The sequence below is a fragment of the Cryptomeria japonica genome, chromosome 5 (assembly GCF_030272615.1).
Source record: "Cryptomeria japonica chromosome 5, Sugi_1.0, whole genome shotgun sequence".
NCBI lineage: Eukaryota > Viridiplantae > Streptophyta > Pinopsida > Cupressales > Cupressaceae > Cryptomeria > Cryptomeria japonica.
Window position 1 is genome coordinate 737,290,744 of NC_081409.1, and position 11,669 is coordinate 737,302,412.

Here is an 11,669-nt window from a genome sequence, read left to right on the forward strand (position 1 = left end):
AAAAAACTTCATAATAAAATGGTATATTGGATTCATTAATTGGAGGTTGGTTAATTTAAATGGTATATAGTACGTACCACCCCCATGATATTAACTTTGTATATATACGATTCAAACTGTGATTGATTAGAAGCTCTTCGCCTGCACTTATTGATTTTATCGCACATATGAATACATTATTTCCCTCGCGCGCCTCAAATATGCAATTGGGTTGTTTTTTAGTTGACCCATGTCGCGTACTATTTATAAAACCTGCAATATTCCCTATTGCTTTGGCCGACCATCAAAGCATACAACCACTCGTTTACTTTGATCATTATCTTTCTGTTGTATATAATTTGCTGACAGTGCATATCTACACATACTTTTTTTATATTGAACAATCTGCATCCAATTATTGTAATTGTAACAAGGTTCGACAAACTCCATAAATTCAACAACTTTTTTGTAACAGACCTTTATGTCGTCCATGGAAAATAAGACGAAACCATGTAACGATGAAGGTCCTATGCGATATATCCTATCGTTAACACAAAAATCGGTGTTTATTGGAGGAGGTTCCATGGGCACCCATTGTTTCTGTAGATGTTTGTACCTCAGTGGCACCTCAATGCCGCCTTTGGTCTCATCATCATAAGAACATGACCCCCCTTGAGCAAGGAAAAATTTCATGCGCTTATTGAATTTTCTTCGAATCTTTTGACCTCTTGTTGATCTCCCTATTGTAGACCTACTACATGTCTCACTTTCATTTTCTATTCCTGCATTTTCCTCACTCGACGAAGACAAATTTGACAAATACCTATTTGGGGGTACCTGCACTCCATCAAATGAGAGAGTTAATTGGTAATGAGAGAAATTTTGCAAATGAGGGCAATGTTGATGAAGAAGTCGGCCCTAAATTTGATTTTGGGATTAAAATGTGAACAATTCCAACTAGGGCCTCAAGTGTTGATAACTGTATTAGATTTGCTGCTAATGTCGAGGTTTGAAAAACTGAGGAAGTTTGTTTTCCAAATACTTTTAAAAAAATAAATTGTTTCTATAGGGTGTATTGACTAGTTATACCTGTCCATCCATGAGACTATGTCGGTTCCTCGTCAAAGGGGTTCAGGTTCCTGCACATGTAATTCATTTATCTTATGTTAGCTAAAAATTACATAGTATGCAACATGAACAACATGAACTTTGTTGATAAAAAGAGTATTAAATAATAAAAAGATGATGTCATCAAAATCATTGTAAATTTTTTAATTCCTTACCTTTACTTTATGTAGACTATGCAGGATCCTCAACTAAATGGTTGACGATGTCTGTAGTCAATGACCTGTTCCCACCAAGGGTGACATAATCACATAGGGACTATACATGAAATCAACACCATCAATTGAGCATCATAAGCATTACTACATTTGTAAGTTGATAAACAATAAATACGTACGTATGATAAGCATAATAAGCATCACATGATGTATCATCATATATGTAATTAAGCATCATAATTAGCATCACATATGTGTCATCATAAACATGTAATCCATCACATATGTATCATAAATCACCATCCATCACATAGGTAATAAACAATCCACATTCTATAAATAAACACAAAGTTCAAAAAATGTCACATGTATCATCATAAACATGTAATCCATCACATATGTATTTTAAATCAACATCCAACACATAGCTAATAAACAATCCAAATTCCATAAATAAACACAAAGTTTAAAAAATGTCACATAAATAGTCACTCTCCCTATCTCCATCTCCATATTGAAAGGTGCATCATGAATTAATTATGTAATGGCATTAGAATTCAAAACATAATGAATTAACTATGTCAAAAAAAATCTATCAAGAAATTAATATTAAATATATAATATACTAATCACATACCTCATACATTTCATTCATCATCATGAACATCATGATCATGATCATCATCTTCGCCATCACCATCACCATCACCATCTCACCATCACCATCACCATCACCATCACCATCACCATCTCCTTCTCCTTCTCCTTCTCCTTCTCCTTCTTCTTCTTCTTCTTCCATCACATTATACTTTATTGGCCTTCCTCTTGGATCATGTCTAACAACAAATGACCAACCCGGTTTATGTGGAACCTCTGAGTAAAATAATTGCTCACATTGGCTTGGAAGAACATAGGGCTCATCCCCAATTGGTTCAAATGACCTTGTATTAACCATTGTAAAACCATTATCATGTTCAATAACAGTTCTATCAGGATCATTTTTATTCAATCGTAGCATGTACCATTTGACGACGAACAAAACTAATTTGAAGGAATTAAAGTCACACTCAAGTATATCATCCAAAATGTCATAGTATCAATTTTGAGACTGTTGAGGATGTATGTCATTTCTTGATGAAATATTTGTCACCTCAAAGACTGCAGTGATGTCAGAATCACAAGTTTTCTTTATGCCATCCAACTTTTTTATGTGAAATTTATGACCATTGCAGCGCATAGCGTTGTGGTGTTTGACATGCGATATGTCAAACATGTAAAATTTATCGCATTGTGAGTTGATAAACATATGGGTGATTAATAAATTTATACATACCTGTTTATCTCTTAGACCATATGCTAAATCAATTTCCCTTTGCGTAACATTGGAATCTCCATTACGATGAGCTTCTTTAACCAATGAAGCCACGCCTTCTCATGTTAATGTGCATCTAGAATGTTGACAACATTCAATCCATACCGTCATCCAATCAAGATTGTTTGCAATATACAAATGTAGTACATCCCACTCTCGACCAACTGTACAAAAAATAAATAGACGTCTTACAACCGATTTATTTTGAAGATAAAGAATTAATTAACTACAATAACATCTTATAATTACCTTCACTTTCCTCAATCTACCTTTCCCCGTAAAGTACTCCCCTTCAAATTTGTTAATGGGGTTGGAATCCCAAATCTGATCCACGTGGATCTTTGCTAAAAACTTAGGAAGATATTAAAAAGTGTACACCATAGTCTGGTATACCATATATCCCTTCACCATATAACCCTCAGGATGTGCTCTTTGTCGAACCAAAGCCTTCAAAGATTTCAAGTGCCTCTCCACCATCCACATTGACCTAGTGTGTACAGGTCTACACAAATTAATCTCCTCAACTTGGTGTGTGAGGTAGTGTTCTTGTGCATTGAAAAAAGCTAGAGGTAGACACTTTTGCGTTTCACACATTATATGAGAAATTTTTCTCTTCCAATATTTTATATCTTCTTTATGGATTTCTTTACATGACAACCACCTACAAGATATTCAAGACACAAAAAAATATATTACATAACAAGTAAAACAAATCGCAAATATAATATCTATACATAAAACTGAACAAATATCACTACTTACCTCATGTATTTTCCAAGATCTTATATGACTTGGTTGACATTATTGTCGAAGTCGGCTAGGAGAGATAGAGGTAGAAAGTACTGCAACAATTATAAAATTATCTTTTCATTTTTTTCTAACATAATACATTGAAAGTACACGTACGCGCAATACATAAATACATAGTAAAAACACAAGAACATGAATTACCTTAATGAAGGTATGCCAATCATGCGTTTTCATCCCTGACCCAAATTCATTTTTCTTTGATATGAGATTGTTTATGTTTGGAGCAAATCTTGTGGGAAATCGAATTTTTTGTATGACTTCTTTTATAGCATTGCTTTTCTGGTCCGTTAATAACAAAGGAAGCTCACTTATATTAATCTGGTTTCCATGGCTATTTGATTGAATGACATTTATCATTGCATGATTCGAATCCTAAATGTCACTACATATTTTGACAATTTTTTCTTTGTTACGCCTTCCATCCAATATTTTCCATAATGTCTCTATTATATTCTTTCCAATATGCATAGGATCAAACAAATGCACAATTTGTAAATGCTCGTAGTAGGGAAACCTACTAAATTATTGGAGATAAATTTTTAGTCCCTTAGGAAGGTGGTCATTTATGCCTTCATGACCTTCACGATCATCAATCACATCATCAGTAAACAAAACAAAATAGAAAAGATATTTTATGACATAAACCATTAGATGGAATGGCATTACCTTGACGATTAATTCTATTATATTCCAACTTCCACATGTGAGGTGTCATTCTTCGTGGCTTTGATGTATTCTCTTCTTTCCCATTGAAAAGATGTTTTTCAGTATTTTGATACTTATGATTTTTGTGGAGAAAGTGCCTATACTCATCAAACACCTGCTTTCCTAAACTTTTTGAATGACGAGATTTCATCTTTGGACCACAAACTGGACATGCAAATTTTTCCTTTGTTTGAAGACCTACAAGATAATGTATAATTGGACTAAATATGATAATTTTTTGAATTATAATGTTCATGCACAACTTAAACACTATAACATACCACAAAAATGTGTTAGCCCTAGGGCATCGTGTATTGCCCGTAGAAGCATCACATGGAATTGAAATTGTCTTTGTCCTATTGGTCTAGAGATGTCATACATAGTGACACCATTCCATAACTCCAACAACTCGTCGATAAGAGGCTCGATGTATACATTCATATCTTTAACTTGGTACTTACCTAATCGAATGAACAAAAACATTACATAATTATTATGACCATTTTACTGAAATATTTATAATTAAATGTAGATGACTATATTTAAATGATAAAATACCTGGAACAATCATTGCCAACATTATGTACTCCCTCTTTATTGGCATCCACGGAGGAATGTTATTGTTGATAACAAAAACAAGCCACACTGAGTAAACAAATCTCATCTCTCCAAATGGATTGACACCGTCCGCTGCCAATGAAAGCCTGAGATTATGAGGTTCTTCTTTAAAGTGTGGCCACTTTTCCTCTATGTCCATAAATTTTGAACCATCCACAGGCATTCGAATAATGTCATCTCGATTTCTATTGCATGCATGATAATCCATAAATTGTGCCAAGCTAATGCACTTGAATAATCGTTGCATACATGGAATAATGGGAATATAGCGAAGAACCTTGTGAGGAACCCTTTTTGTTATTTGATCTGTTCAATATCTACTGATATGACATTCAAGGCATTCAGTTCAAAATTCATGTTGTTTATGATATATTATATGATCATTGGGACAAGCATCTATTGCTTGATACTCCATTCCAATATCTTTCATAATGGCAGATAATTCTTGGTATGAGTGAGGTAGAATATTTGATGGTGGTAACAAAAACTCACCTATCAATCTACAACAAAAAGATATAATTTGTTAATATAAAGAATATTAATGGTACAACATGATTCACCATTTATTATGACATATATGACATACCTTAACATACGTGAGATTGTTATGTTGGATAAACCATTCATAACCTTCAATTTCACCAACAACAGTACAGCGGAGAGAACAGTTGTCTGCGAGCCTTCGTAAAGAGCCTCAGATGCCTTCTCAAGTAGAGGGACATCATGAACAACATCAAGGTCATCTTCATCATCATGATCAGCTGCGCGAGTACTAAATGTGTCATGGATCAATCTATTTGTACCATCATCTTCAATTGTGTTTTGTGGCTCATGATCGTCATCTTCCATGGGATCATTATCTTCAACTTCGATATTCACACCTCCATGTTCATCCACTTTGAAAACCATATTCTCTGGGTTGTGTTGATCCATATCATGTGCTTTGGGGTGCTCGACCTATATAAAATTGATAAACATAAATAAACCATGATCATGATCTCATCATCAAGTGATTTATTATGTATATAAATTGTTAAAGCGATATAATGAAAAACTTACCAATGGATGATAATCATGTCCACCTTCAATGTGACCATGCAGCCTATAATGTTTTTTAGCTGTTTTGATTAGAAGTCTTCTAGTCTTTAACCCCTTACAAATTTTGCAGGGACAATAACATTTTCCATCACATTTTCTTTTCAAGTGAGACCACAATTTAGCAATTGTCTCCTTATTTTGTTGTTCACTGATATTGTCTGACATGGTCTTTCTTCACAGGCAAGAAAATAGGGCTATAGAACTAGTTATATAGAAGTTGAAATGTTATTTATGAAATCACGTTTCAGTATAATATACCAAATTAAATTACTTGAACATAGAAATTATCATCATTGAACCAAAACCATTTAACTCTTCTTTTTCATCTCAAAACATATCTAATGGCTTTGTGGTATGCAATCCTTGTATCATATCTTAAGTGGACTAATGTCTAATTGGGGTAATCCATGAGTGTCTAATGTGAATTCATTATCAATGTTGTGAACTCATCGAGAGTATGATGATATTCATTCCTTATAGGATCCTCTCAATACTATCCAAATCAGTCTAAAAGGAAAGCAACTATCCATTCCCATGCTCATGCATACTTACATGACTAATGTTGCCCTTGTGTATCCCAAACATTGGAGAGACCTTATTTGACTTGCCTAATCAATGTGGTTGCTGTCCTAATATGAAATACTGAGTTCTACCCTTTCCTCTGCATCAAACTTCTCGCATCATGTTTCTTCAACAAAACACACTAATATGAATTGAGCCAACACCATGAGGATAGGGTTAAGTATCATGGTAACTAATCATAATACATGAAGATGAGGTTCACACATAAGTGTTGGCTCTCAATAATGCCACACTTCCAAAATTGTTAGTCTCAAGACTTCTCCTATTGGGTTAGCACTCATTGATGGCCACAAGGCCAAATCAATGTATCTAGGCTTCAAGCTCCTTACTCTAGGCTTGGAGGACCCTACACAAGGTCTATGAACACTCACTTGGTATTACAATAGAAAGAGCCTTCCTCTAGAACTTTGTTTGCAATGCACACATCATTGGTAATAATTGTTATGATGGATGGTCTATTAGGAGGGTAAATAAAATGCTTATTCTTTTTCCACCCTTTGAAACTACAACAAGGTATTTGACTTGGCATGGTCCCCACACATCACTTCAACAACAAACATTAGGCAATTCAACCTTTTTCCTTCTCAATGCATTTTTTTTTGTCTTTCACTGGTTTTCTCAGTCTGATACATAGGGATATCAGACCTTTCATGGCATCATCACACACGCCTTCCAATATGTAGTCCTTTCATATTTTAGGTGCCTACACACTATGTTGTTGTTAAGTATTGATGTAGTCTTAAGACATCTCATGACTCCATTACATGTGCACACTTGGGTTTACAAACACAACTTTGTCAAAACAAAAACAATATCACTAGTAAAACTATGATTGTGACAATCAATACCCTTAGGACAGTCATAGAAATTTAATCTATTTCATTTGGTTTTGATCCACAAACCCTTTCAAAGGTTGCATAGGGTCGCCTCACCCCTCTCTCTGTTATCAACCACTTCAAAATACCAATCGCTTGATCTTCCCACCAAATTCTTCACTCTTACTACCTTTTACTATCTGATTAACATAGAGAAATCAGATTGTCCTCATGCCCAAACATGTACCAAATCTAATTTGGAGCCCTGCACACAACATAAAATGATAAATAGCATGAAAAAGGCCTTCCCACACATTTAGGTGAATTTATATGCATGGGAGACCAAACTATACATTATATACTCCTCTTGGTAAACACTAGGCAGGGTTTTGACATTTTTTGGAAAAAACTATGATATCTTCTTTAAAACACTATGAAATTCAATGCCACAAGAAGACAAAATGAAGTTAACTCTATAAACAAAAATCTTGTATTTATTTTTAATCGATGCTTTCCTACATTGTTTGATCTACCATCTTGTTAGAAATCTCATCTCTATTATGCTTTGATGGATGTCGCATCTTGTTACAAACCTCACATTTTGGCACTGGTAGAAAGGATTTTAGAAAGGGTTGTGGAATATGGCTTCTAAATCTACCAATTGTCATTCCATCTTGTGCATATGGCTTTTACATGTAGAAGAAATAAATTTGATAAATAGGTCATATGGTGGATGATAAGTGAAGGATTTTTCATACTAAAGGTGTGGCACTAGTGGCTTTGGTACATGAAGGTGACTAGAGGTTGTGGAAGGAGAAATGGTGGAAGTTGGATCTATGGTAGTGGGAGTAGATGTTATTTGCGCATGAAAATGTTAAGCTAATACTCATAAAATAGCTAGGAGTCCAACTTAAGGCATTCTATTTGTTAATAAATTTCTCTACCATTGAGCTACTGCCCCCTTTCTTACCATTCCATTGTTGGCTTGAGTGTAGATTATTTTCAACACCTATTATAAGACACATTATAGGTTCTTGGGGCTCCTAACCTAACCTAGCTTTGATAACAGTTTGAGCTTCTACTCATGGACTAGTTAGGTTACCAAGATATGACCTTTTGTTTGTTGTTAGAATGTGATCTATGACTAAGTATTAGAGGATCTTACTAACTTGGGTATCATGCTTTTATGTGTCTCTGACATGACTCCTAGTAACTGTATAAGGATCTTACTAGTCCTAGATCTATGCAAACATTTTAGTCATCTTGTGACAGTCAAAGAGGGCAATAGTAATAAGTCTTCATGATGGAAGTCCATTAAAGGTGGTAGTCAACATAGTGAAAAATCCTAATCATGTTTAGAGCAATAGGCAACCCTAAGAACAAGGAAAAATAGTCATGTGATAATGCATAGGACAACCTTAATGCCCAAGTTTAGAGAGCATATACAAGATGAATAATGATAGTCTACCACCAAAGATAAAGACAGGGGTAAGTTCAGTGTCAGGTACGTATAAGCATGAATTTCCTAAGTTAGCATTAGAGTATATATCATCCAGTATGAAATACATATTTAAATTCAGATTTGTGCATCATTGAATATAAATTAAGATGTTCTTAATCAAGTCAATAACAATTAATATCATATTAAGTTAAGAAGGTAAATTTTATCTATTTATTCAAACAACATTAAAATAACATAACGTTACTGCCAGACATAACATATAAATATATATATCTGCACATAATCTCAAGAATACATAATACAATTAGATTCTGGTTATGCAAATTATGGTAATACTGCAAATTCTTATAAGGAATGACAAACTTGATTATAATGAAATGACAATAAGTGGTTAATGCTGATACAAAGTAACACTAATAGGAAACTTTGATGACAATCTAATACACATCATTATTGAACTTACCCCTGCCTCATATAACCCTATGTTGGCTAGGCCCCACCATAATTAGAAGATCCTAATTACTACTGTCCTAAACCTTGCATCGACTGTCACAATTTGACAATGAGTTGAGTTAGTCCATTAGCGAGATTGGGAAAGATTTTGGTATTGAGTTTTGTGTTGGTGGAAGGTTTAAGGAGGTACACTATGACATGAAATGACTCTTCTTGTCCCTCATGTGAATGTGCTCCTCTTGAAGAACTATGCCATGGATGACCCTTCCTTCTATTTCCTACACCCTATTTTCTAACCCACACCTCATAACCTTTACCTCATTTACTATCATTATTACCTTCCATCTACCTTTCATATCCCCCCTCTTAACCTCCTTCACTTTCCTACATCCTATCCTAAACCTTAACCTCATACACATTTACTTTTACTTCACCTACCTAACCCCATTCTATCATTCACATCCTTTTATCTCCCCCCATCCACTTTCCTACCTTCCAAACCCCTAACATATCCTAACTTACCTTTTCACCATTACATCCTTCATCACTTACCTCCCTATCTTATCCTAACCCACACCTCATAACCTTATACCTCTCAGCTTCCATTTTATACCACTTTCCTATCAGGGTACACTTATCCTCCCTTCCAAAACAACGACAAAAAATTGCACTCGATCACTACACAATGGTCTTATGGTCCTGTAGCAGGGAGTTTCTATCACATCCATATATACCAGCATACATACCCAAGGTAAGCTCTTCAACTAGAGCCTACGTTCAGGCCACTTCCAATGGATGTCAGATACAAGAGTGGCACAATCTGTGTTCTTCCCTATTTGATCACGTAGGTTTAGGTCATCCCTCTCCTTATTTAGGGTCTACCCTAAGAGGTTATGCCTATAAAGAGGATAATTGATCATTTCATTTGATCAACCATCCAAATCAATCTTATTTATCTCTTTTTCTACCAGACTGAATATGAGCTAGGGAAAAAAATTATGAGCAGGAAAATTCATTATAATAAAGATAAAAATTGATCATCAACCAACACAAATGCAACCTCCTATGTAAAACTCAAACAGTTCCATCACTACATAAAGCAAATTCGACACATTGTCACAAACATAATGATTTTTTCTTCAAGAAAACAACCTATGAATGAATTGGTTGATTACCCTACCTTTTTTCTTCAACTGGATCTTGGCGACACCGCAATCTAGAATTGTTTCCCTCCTTGTAATGTCCAATTTTTTTATGAATATGGCAGAGGTCAACGAGACGAAGAGGCGAGATTAATGTTTATCAAATGACTTCGTTTTTTTTTTTTTGAAGTAAAGCCCATGGTCGTCAGAATTTCGACCAACACGAGCACTTTTTAAAAAAACACAAATTTCATTGCCAATTCCTTCTCTGTCAAAACAAAATGTTGAATTATCGTCAGAATTCCGACGAATGCGGGCATTTTTTCAAAAAATAAATAAATTTGGTCACAATATGCCTTCTTCGTCGGAAACCTTCGTCCAAATTTTAGGCCAAATGTATTAGTGAAGATATCAATACATGATTGTAGAGTGTTGAAGTCCTCCCCTCCTAGCAAATCCTATTTCTTTATCACATCTTCATCTAACCCTTTGATTTTCTTGAGTACTTTGGCTTCTTTTAAGAACCCATTTGACTGTGTTTTCCATTGTGTGGAGTGGTAGATGAGGTCCTTTTCAAGGAGATGAGTGTCTTCATATATTTCCATGGTGTCCTGTAAGAATTCCCTCACCTTACTCAGTTGATCCCTAGTCCAAGTTTTGATTGCGGTCGCCACTTTTCACATTTCATGTATTGCCTTAACCTCTTCTTGTGGGGGCAATGAAGTGGAAGGCAAAGTATCATCGGATATTGAATCTAATGGCCTTGACATTTCAATGAGAAATTTTTTATATAGTTGTAGATGTGCCTTGACCTCCCTTTTAGACCTGTGCTCCTTTTCTATTCTTGTTTTTATTGTAGATGTAATAACATTGAGGGAGGCCATTTCTCCCCATTTGGTCTGCTTACCAAGGTTAACCTGAGAGATCTGATATTTTGGGGGGCTTGGTCACCTTCTTTTTCTTCATGTGTTGGAGCAACAATGTTGGCTATTACATCACCTAAATCACTCCTCAAAAGATGGTGAAGAGTTTTGGCCCTCTTGGTTCTCCTTCGAGAATCAACTATTGCATCTTGTAAGGTAATGCTTGGGAGAACAATCTTCTTCTTCTTTTGAAAATTAAAATTCAACCATTGTGACATGATAGAATCTTGCTGTGCCCCTTGAGTGGTGACTTCATCGGTCACAATGTGAGTTTCCATTTGTTGTCCATGTCCTTCTTCTTCCGTTGTTCCTCGTTCACAAGTTGCTCATGTGGTTATTGTTGCGCAGGCTCTTCATGGTGTGGTGGAGGTTGTGTGAGATTTGTTGAGCAAGGTTTTCTTTAAGCACTTGTTCATAACTTTGTTGT